This window comes from Sinocyclocheilus rhinocerous, unplaced genomic scaffold, assembly GCF_001515625.1.
Source record: "Sinocyclocheilus rhinocerous isolate Xijiao unplaced genomic scaffold, SAMN03320098_v1.1 scaffold908, whole genome shotgun sequence".
NCBI lineage: Eukaryota > Metazoa > Chordata > Actinopteri > Cypriniformes > Cyprinidae > Sinocyclocheilus > Sinocyclocheilus rhinocerous.
Window position 1 is genome coordinate 86,174 of NW_015663508.1, and position 9,454 is coordinate 95,627.

At 40.4% G+C, this 9,454-nt stretch overlaps 1 pseudogene; it reads left to right on the plus strand.

Moving 5' to 3' along the window:
• Window positions 1-253: 253 nt before the first annotated feature.
• On the plus strand, window positions 254-4,522 carry LOC107728944 (olfactory receptor 13H1-like; annotated as a pseudogene).
• Window positions 4,523-9,454: the final 4,932 nt, after the last annotated feature.

Below are 9,454 nucleotides of genomic sequence, written 5' to 3' on the forward strand. Positions count from 1 at the left end.
TTTAGACAACCTATTAGTAGTCACTCTTACGTGAAGTGATTTCCCAGAATTTTTTTAACACTGACCAGTTGCAAATATGATATTTATTTACAACAATTCAATAATAAGACATTAATATTGTAGTATTGTCACATGTTTGTCTCTGTTTAGTTCCTGTTTGCCCCTATTTTCAGTTCCTGTTCTCATTTAGTTAATCATCGTTTATTCTGTTCACCTGTTTTGATTGAGTTCTCCACCTGTTTCAGTTTTGCCTAATCACGTTCCATGTGTTTATATACCCTGTGTTTTCCTCAGTTCCTTTGTCTTGCTTTGAAGTTACGTTGTGGTGTTTTACTCCTATGTTCTTCTGTTTAACTCTTGGTTTGATAATTAAAGACTCACTTCTGGATTACCCTGGCACCATGTGCTTCATCCCCACCGCATCGTGACAGGTATATAATAGACACAATATTGTCTGATTTTGCAAAATTGTGTAAACGAAAATATTAATTATAAAGCCACTGAAGAACTGTTGTGTGACTCCTAACAAAACAAAATAGGTGTTTGACTTGGAGCAGCACTACACAGACCATGTTGTGTATGATATCAAAGTACCGCGAGAACGATTAGAGAGCATTTTCTAAATTTTTGTCTTGGTGTCAAATCTTGCTGTTTTGCTTTTTTGTTAAAGCGGTGATGCTGTTGTAAAGTTATGTAGCTACAATAGTGTTGCTGGGCTTTAAAGCAGTTTAGATTATTTTTTTTTCTTATCAGTTGTCACATTTTGAGTTTTTGTCATGTTTATTGTTCGTATTTCTGTTTGATTCTGTTTCCTTGGTATGTTCTAATTCAGGGGTCACCAAACTCAGTGCTGGAGGGCCGGTGCCCTACAGAGTTTAGCTCCAACTTGCCTCAACACACCTGCCTGGAAGTTTCAAGTATACCATGTAAGACCTTGATTCGCTGGTTCAGGTGTGTTTGATTAGGGTTGGAGTTAAACTCTGCAGGACCTTCCACCGACACCGGCCTTCCAGGATCGAGTTAGGTGATCCCTGTTCTAGTTTGTCATTTCTTCTAGCTTATTCTGTTCTCCTCTGTTCCTTGCCTGTTAGTTTCCATGGTTACTGATTGATTGTAGGCCTCTGTTCAGGTTATCCTCATTTGATTGGCCTTGTGTTTGCACTGCATTTATACCCTCATTCTTGTTTTGATCTTTGTCTGGTGTTAGTTGTATTTGAGTTGTTGTGTGGTATTGTGTTGCCCTGTGATTTCTTCGATTTGTGGTTGGATTTAAAATAAAAGACTTTTGGATTGGTACTCCATCATCTTCATAAGTGTTTAACAAAGCAACCATGACAAAACACCAGACCGTCAAAAATGAAACGGGCTGAGCAACAGAGTCTGGCAGAGGACCGCTTGCTAAACATCCAACAGTGTGGCTGGCCTCTGGATCAATACGTGGTGGAATTCCTAGAGCTGTCCCATCAGGTGAGCTGGAGGGAGCCAATGCTCAATATATGATTTTGGATGGGGCTGGATGATGAGTTATTTCAGTTTCTTTCTCCTGGTGATTGTTATATACCCTTAGTTGATTTCATAAATCATGTCCTCGGTCTAAATGGTTCTGATTTCTTTGAGGAAATATATAAGAGGAAAATATAAACCATCATCCAGTTCTATCCAGAAAGCATTTGGGCACTTCAGCTCATCCCAAACATATGCCCGAATCTACCACAGACTCTTCACCAGCAACCATCAGAGCTGCCTATTTGACATCTCCAGCATTCCCCAGGCCCGAAAGGCTGTGTCTAACAGTGCGACCCTGATGGCAAAGTTAATAGATCCCTTGATCATTTCTGTCAGATCGGCTCTAAGTTCACCATCCCCCACTCCTCTCATCTAGAGTCTGCTCCACTGTTGGCTCCAGCCCCTGAGTCCACTCCAGTGTCGGCACCAGCCCCTGAGTTTTCTCCAGTGTCGGCTCTAGGCCCTGACCACAGTCCTGAGCCTACTCTAGCCCCTGAGTCTGCATTGGAGCCTGTTCACGCCCCAGAGTCAAGTACAGAGGCTGCTGCACTGTCCATAATGGCTCTGCCATTTATGTGCATTTGGGCAGCACATACGCCCGTAATCCCCACCAAGATTTTTTTTTTTTTCAGTTTAACCAGCTTGAGTTTAAGCATGTAGAACAACTACCCAATAAAACAGTCCAATAATCTAACATTGAGGGCATGAACACATGAATTAACGTTTCTGCATTTGACCTTGGCTTTTGACACCATATGCCATTCGGTTCTGTTGAATAAGCTGCATAGCTGATTGGGTTTCTCTGGGATGTTTTTTGATTGTTTTCACATTCATGCTGCCACTAGAGCAGATTATCAGGAAGTATAGCCTTGTTTATCACTGCTATGCGGATGACAGTAAGATCTACATCACCACTAGTCCTGATGTTCATTGCATGTAACATGCCTTTTTTACATCCAGATTATATTATTGTAATGCCTTGTTCTCTAGTCTTCTAGCTAAATCTTTAAGTTGACTACAGTATATTCAAAATTCTACTGCTCATGTGCTTACTCATACCTCTCCTTGTGAATATCACACCGTTGCTTTCACAGTTGCACTGGCTTCTCATTATTGCTAAAATTGTTTATAAAGTTCAAATTTTAACATATATTAGTCCATATACTGCTTCACATTCTCTCCATTCTGCCAACACTCTTTTACTTCAGCCTACATGTAAACTTAAGTTGTTGTGACACACATATAAAATGGTCAGGTCAACTCTGCTCAAACACTGACTCTCATGATTGCAGAGAAGAAAGGAATGCAACAGCTGTGTGCTTCTATATATTAACCAAAGTGATAACTATTTATATATCAGTCATCTACCTTGGTAAGTATACATAAATGAGTGGCGTAATCAATTAAGATTTTACTTTTTATTATCAGAAACTAACTAATAGTTCCCTTTCAAGGGAACTTCGAACGTCGTCCTCTAGGGGTCGCTATGGGGAACGCCTTGTCATGACCCGTGTCTGAAGCATACATTGAAAAAACACCAACAACACGTTGGCCGGCGACAGCCCATGACGTCACTACCGGTGTGACTATAGTATAAATAGGCGCCGGGAGAACATGTCATTCTCTTCTTCGTCTTCACTGACCGTTTTGTTTGAAGCGTGCATTTCCGTGGTAAGAGCGATCTATATTCCTATCGTTATGGCGAGCACTAGCAAAGCTTTTAGAGGGTGTGTGCATCCGCATCGTCGTTATTTGACACATGATGACACACACGATCTCTGCGTTTGTTTGTTTGGGCAAAGAGCACGCACGCGATGTCCTTGAGGGGGCAATCCGCATTCATTGTGAGCGTATTTTAATGAAAAGCTCCGCTCTCGTTTGTCTCTCTTTTCGAGGAAAGAGGGGCAGCCATCTGCTTAAAGTTTTTTTTTTTGTTTTGTTCTGTATGTGTCTGTTGCATTAAGTCTTGTTCTGACTCTGTCTGGGCTGTGCTTCTCAAAAGCATCATAGGCCTAAGTAGAAACCACAATCTGCTGTCTCTACGATCTACTTAGGCTTATACAATGGTTTTGGAAAAGCACAGCCCTGTATGTTTCGTTTAGGTCACAGATGGACAACCTGACATTCAGATACAGCATACTTTTAATGGAGGGACTGCAAGTTAAACAACAGTCCAAGAATCTTGCATTCAGCCTTTTTTTATTGCTTACATATTTATTATGGTATCTAACATTGCGATTTTGATTCAGATCTCAGTCGAAAAAAGTTCACACCAGCCTATGCACATTCTTTTCTGCAACTTGCCACTCAATCATGTATTAGGGACAACCATTCTGTTGCCACGCTTGATGAGGAATACTTTAACAGATACCTCTGAGCATTACATCACATATGTGGAGTGTGTTATGCAAGCTTTTTTTGGTCATTTAATGATCATGGCCTTTGACAGATCTGTGGCCATATGCAATCCACTGCAATGGTCAACTACAATGTCCAATAATATGGTAGTTAAACTGTCAGCAGGAGCCTGGGGTGTTGCATTAGTGCTGGTGGGAATTTTGATTGGCCTCAGTGTGCGTCTGTCTCACTGCAGATCTTTTATTGAAAATCCATTTTGTGACAATGCTTCACTATTTAAACTTTCCTGTGAAAGTACAGTGATTAATAATGTATATGGATTAACTTTTACTGTTGTTTTACTTAAATCCTCATTGGGGAGTATGGTATTAACATATCTCAGAATAGCAATGGTATGCTTCAAAAGCAAAAACAAAGCAACCAACAGCAAAGCCATAAAAACCTGCAGTGCACACCTAGCTGTTTATGTAATCATGATGGTTTCTGGATTCACCACCATATTTCTTCATCATTTTCCTGAACTCTCTGAACATAGGAAACTATCTAGTATAATGTTCCATGTTGTTCCTCCATGCTTGAATCCCATAATATATGGGTTGCAAGCCAAGGAAATAAGACAGAAATTATTTAAACGTGTATATATAAAAGTAAAGTTAACTTCATATATATTTTTTTTCAGTAATTTCTGAAAGAAACAAAGAATCACTGTAAAGCCATATGCAGTCTTTTTGAGTGATAAAGTTTAAATGGGAAATATACATTTGTCTACATTTCTGTTTTAACAGCAGTGCTTTGTTGTATATGACCACTTCACATGATAAAGATAAAGGTAATCTTACTAGCAAGTAATTATGATATATAAGATAAACAAGTAAATATATGATATAGCATATCATATGACTATATATCATATGACTGTGTAACTATAATATAAAGTGAGTCAGTATAATAAAAGAATAAAGTGACAAAATATTCAACATGTCATCTATCTCCATAAAGTGAGTCAGTATAATAAAAGATTAAAGTGACAAAATATTCAACATGTCATCTATCTCCTACAAAAGCAGCACCCATGCATTACTGAAAAATGAACTTTTTTCCAACTGTAGTAAGTGAAAAAGTACACTCTCTACGCCAGGCCACAAATTTGGAAAAGTCATGCAACCAAACATGCATCTTTACTTTTTCAATACTCCAATAGGACTAGCAGAGCTAGAATTGCACAATTTTCTGCATGAACAGACAACAACAGGTCATTTAAAACATGCTTATTGCTACACTGTGATCAAAATTCAGTCTGATATATAAAAACTAAACCAAATGAATCCCGCACACTATCAGTACTTGCAAACGAATCAAAAATAGATTTATTCACAATGTTTCAGTACTATGACCTTCATCAGGCATATCATATGGGATTCATTTGTTTTTGCTTTGATGTTTGACTTGTTTTTAGTCATTTATCCAACGTACCTATCGATCACCTACAGATGTGCAAGGGAATTGTTGATAGACATTACACATAGATACAATCTTATAGCATCAACATTTTGCTGGTAAAATAATAACAATAATAAAATAAAACCACAACCCAAAATAATCATGTGACAACAGGGTGTCACGCTTATGTTCGGTTTTGAGTTTCTTTTCTGTCTCTGTAGTAGTTCTTCCTGCCCGAGTTAGGCCTGGGACACACTAGATGATTTTCAAATCTTAACTGATTTTAAAACCATGGGAGGCATCAAGACAGTTTCAACCAATTTTTAGTCTTATAGACCAATTTCAGTGTTTGCAAACAGTGATGACTTTATTTGTGGGTGGAGCCTATCTGGTGGCAGAAAATGACAGTTTTAACATAGCTGTCTATTCAAGCCATGGAATAAAAGAATAAAAAACTAAATTTTCAGTTTATATTTCAAAATTCTGATTTTTTTCTTGCAATTCCGAGATTATATCTATTATATGTTATATTATATAACAATTCTGGTAAGAAAAATCAACTCATCATTCTTTCTTTTTAGTTTATAGTCCCACACTTTTGTTTTTTTTTCCTCAGAATTGACAAACTCACAATTGTTGACTTGAATAAAGTTATAAAGTCCGAACTAGGAGATATAAACTTGCATTAGCAAGAAAAAAAGTCAGAATTGTGAGATAAAATAGGTAAATGTTATGTAAAATGTTCTAGGTTTAAATAATATTTCATGCACTTGTTCCCAATGTTTTTCTGCCACCACTATGTGCGCGCAGCTGCAAGTGACGTAACTGTGACGTCTACTCCAAATTGGTCTATAATCCTCTGAATGTGCACACTAGATGATTCGACCAGACCGTGAGACCACACACTTGTTGATTATAGGAACAATTTCACAGTGACATGAGATCTCATGGAGACTCGTGAGATCAAACGTGACTAGAGAAGAAAAACACATGGAGGACAATCGACATTGTCAGCTGGCTGTCCTGGCGCGTATTCTGTTGTACAGTGAAAAACAAAAATGAAGAAAAAAAATAATAGTAATATGGGTGATGTTCTTTCTCAGTATTCTACTTTTGTGGCATGTTTGTGGCTGCCAAGTTTCGGCTATAGAAGCACACAACATCCAGTAGGTGACTCTTGTTCACACTCATTGGTTATCGTGAGTATCACATCAGAGGCAGCCCAATCAAGAGTCGTAAATATCAAACATGATGCTCCGTCCCGATCGGGAGCAGTTAAAAAATCATAATGAGGGAGTCACGTGACACAAGATGGCAGCGTAGTCATACCTCTGCTGAGTGGCAGCGGAGCCCTTTGATGTAAACTTTCTCAGACTGAATAGTCTTCCTTAATCTGTGGTATTCGGAGTATGGTGGATGCAAAGTATGTCTGAGAAAAGTCTGAATCTAAACTACACGCTCAGAAGACGAAAACAATCAAAACTATCAACTCCCGCGCAGACAACCAACCCTGCAAACAAGCCTGCACTGGCCCTTTACGGGCCCACTTAGGGCTAGCCTTAGGGCCCCCAGCGGGCTGCCAGCGCAGGGCCCCTGAGAATTTGCTCATTGGCAAAACGTTGGCTCCTTAGCGCTGGCCCTGCACAGGCAGCCCCCAGGAAGCCCTCACTATGCCCACACAGGGCCCGCACTATTAATCTACAAAAATACATCTGTTTCACTTTAAATACTTTCCAGCTACTATAACTTAAGTATTTGGGGAAGAAAAAAAAAAAAAAACTTTATTATACATCTGAAATGGATGCAGTCACCACATAACTAATGTCTGTATTGTCAAAAATGTACAGTAGTCAAAGGGATTTCAAATCAATTTATTAAATACAAAACATTCAGTTCAGGTTAATACAGCTATATATATACAGTGGGTACGGAAAGTATTCAGACCCCCTTAAATTTTTCACTCTTTGTTATATTGCAGCCATTTGCTAAAATCATTTAAGTTAATTTTTTTTCCTCATTAATGTACACACAGCACCCCATATTGACAGAAAAACACAGAATTGTTGACATTTTTGCAGATTTATTAAAAAAGAAAAACTGAAATATCACATCGTCCTAAGTATTCAGACCCTTTGCTCAGTATTTAGTAGAAGCACCCTTTTGATCCAATACAGCCATGAGTCTTTTTGGGAAAGATACAACAAGTTTTTCACACCTGGATTTGGGAATCCTCTGCCATTCCTCCTTGCAGATCCTCTCCAGTTCTGCCAGGTTGGATGGTAAACGTTGGTGGACAGCCATTTTTAGGGCTCTCCAGAGATGCTCAATTGGGTTTAAGTCAGGGCTCTGGCTGGGCCATTCAAGAACAGTCACAGAGTCGTTGTGAAGCCACTCCTTCGTTATTTTAGCTGTGTGCTTAGGGTCATTGTCTTGTTGGAAGGTAAACCTTCAGCCCAGTCTGAGGTCCTGAGCACTCTGGAGAAGGTTTTCATCCAGGATATCCCTGTACTTGGCCGCATTCATCTTTCCCTCGAATGCAACCAGTCGTCCTGTCCCTGCAGCTGAAAAACACCCCCACAGCATGATGATGCCACCACCATGCTTCACTGTTGGGACTGTATTGGACAGGTGCCTGGTTTTCTCCACACATACCACTTAGAATTAAGGCCAAAAAGTTCTATCTTGGTCTCATCAGACCAGAGAATCTTATTTCTCACCATCTTGGAGTCCTTCAGGTGTTTTTTTAGCAAACTCCATGCGGGCTTTCATGTGTCTTGCACTGAGGAGAGGCTTCCGTCGGGCCACTCTGCCATAAAGCCCCGACTGGTGGAGGGCTGCAGTGATGGTTGACTTTCTACAACTTTCTCCCATCTCCCGACTGCATCTCTGGAGCTCAGCCACAGTGATCTTTGGGTTCTTCTTTACCTCTCTCACCAAGGCTCTTCTCCCCCAATAGCTCAGTTTGGCCGGACGGCCAGCTCTAGGAAGGGTTCTGGTCGTCCCAAACGTCTTCCATTTAAGGATTATGGAGGCCACTGTGCTCTTAGGAACCTTAAGTGCAACAGAAATTTTTTTGTAACCTTGGCCAGATCTGTGCCTTGCCACAATTCTGTCTCTGAGCTCTTCAGGCAGTTCCTTTGACCTCATGATTCTCATTTGCTCTGACATGCACTGTGAGCTGTAAGGTCTTATATAGACAGGTGTGTGGCTTTCCTAATCAAGTCCAATCAGTATAATCAAACACAGCTGGACTCAAATGAAGGTGTAGAACCATCTCAAGGATGATCAGAACAAATGGACAGCACCTGAGTTAAATATATGAGTGTCACAGCAAAGGGTCTTTGTTGATTATAGGAACAATTTCACAGTGACATGAGATCTCATGGAGACTCGTGAGATCAAACGTGACTAGAGAAGAAAAACACATGGAGGACAATCGACATTGTCAGCTGGCTGTCCTGGCGCGTATTCTGTTGTACAGTGAAAAACAAAAATGAAGAAAAAAAATAATAGTAATATGGGTGATGTTCTTTCTCAGTATTCTACTTTTGTGGCATGTTTGTGGCTGCCAAGTTTCGGCTATAGAAGCACACAACATCCAGTAGGTGACTCTTGTTCACACTCATTGGTTATCGTGAGTATCACATCAGAGGCAGCCCAATCAAGAGTCGTAAATATCAAACATGATGCTCCGTCCCGATCGGGAGCAGTTAAAAAATCATAATGAGGGAGTCACGTGACACAAGATGGCAGCGTAGTCATACCTCTGCTGAGTGGCAGCGGAGCCCTTTGATGTAAACTTTCTCAGACTGAATAGTCTTCCTTAATCTGTGGTATTCGGAGTATGGTGGATGCAAAGTATGTCTGAGAAAAGTCTGAATCTAAACTACACGCTCAGAAGACGAAAACAATCAAAACTATCAACTCCCGCGCAGACAACCAACCCTGCAAACAAGCCTGCACTGGCCCTTTACGGGCCCACTTAGGGCTAGCCTTAGGGCCCCCAGCGGGCTGCCAGCGCAGGGCCCCTGAGAATTTGCTCATTGGCAAAACGTTGGCTCCTTAGCGCTGGCCCTGCACAGGCAGCCCCCAGGAAGCCCTCACTATGCCCACACAGGGCCCGCACTATTAATCTACAAAAATACATCTG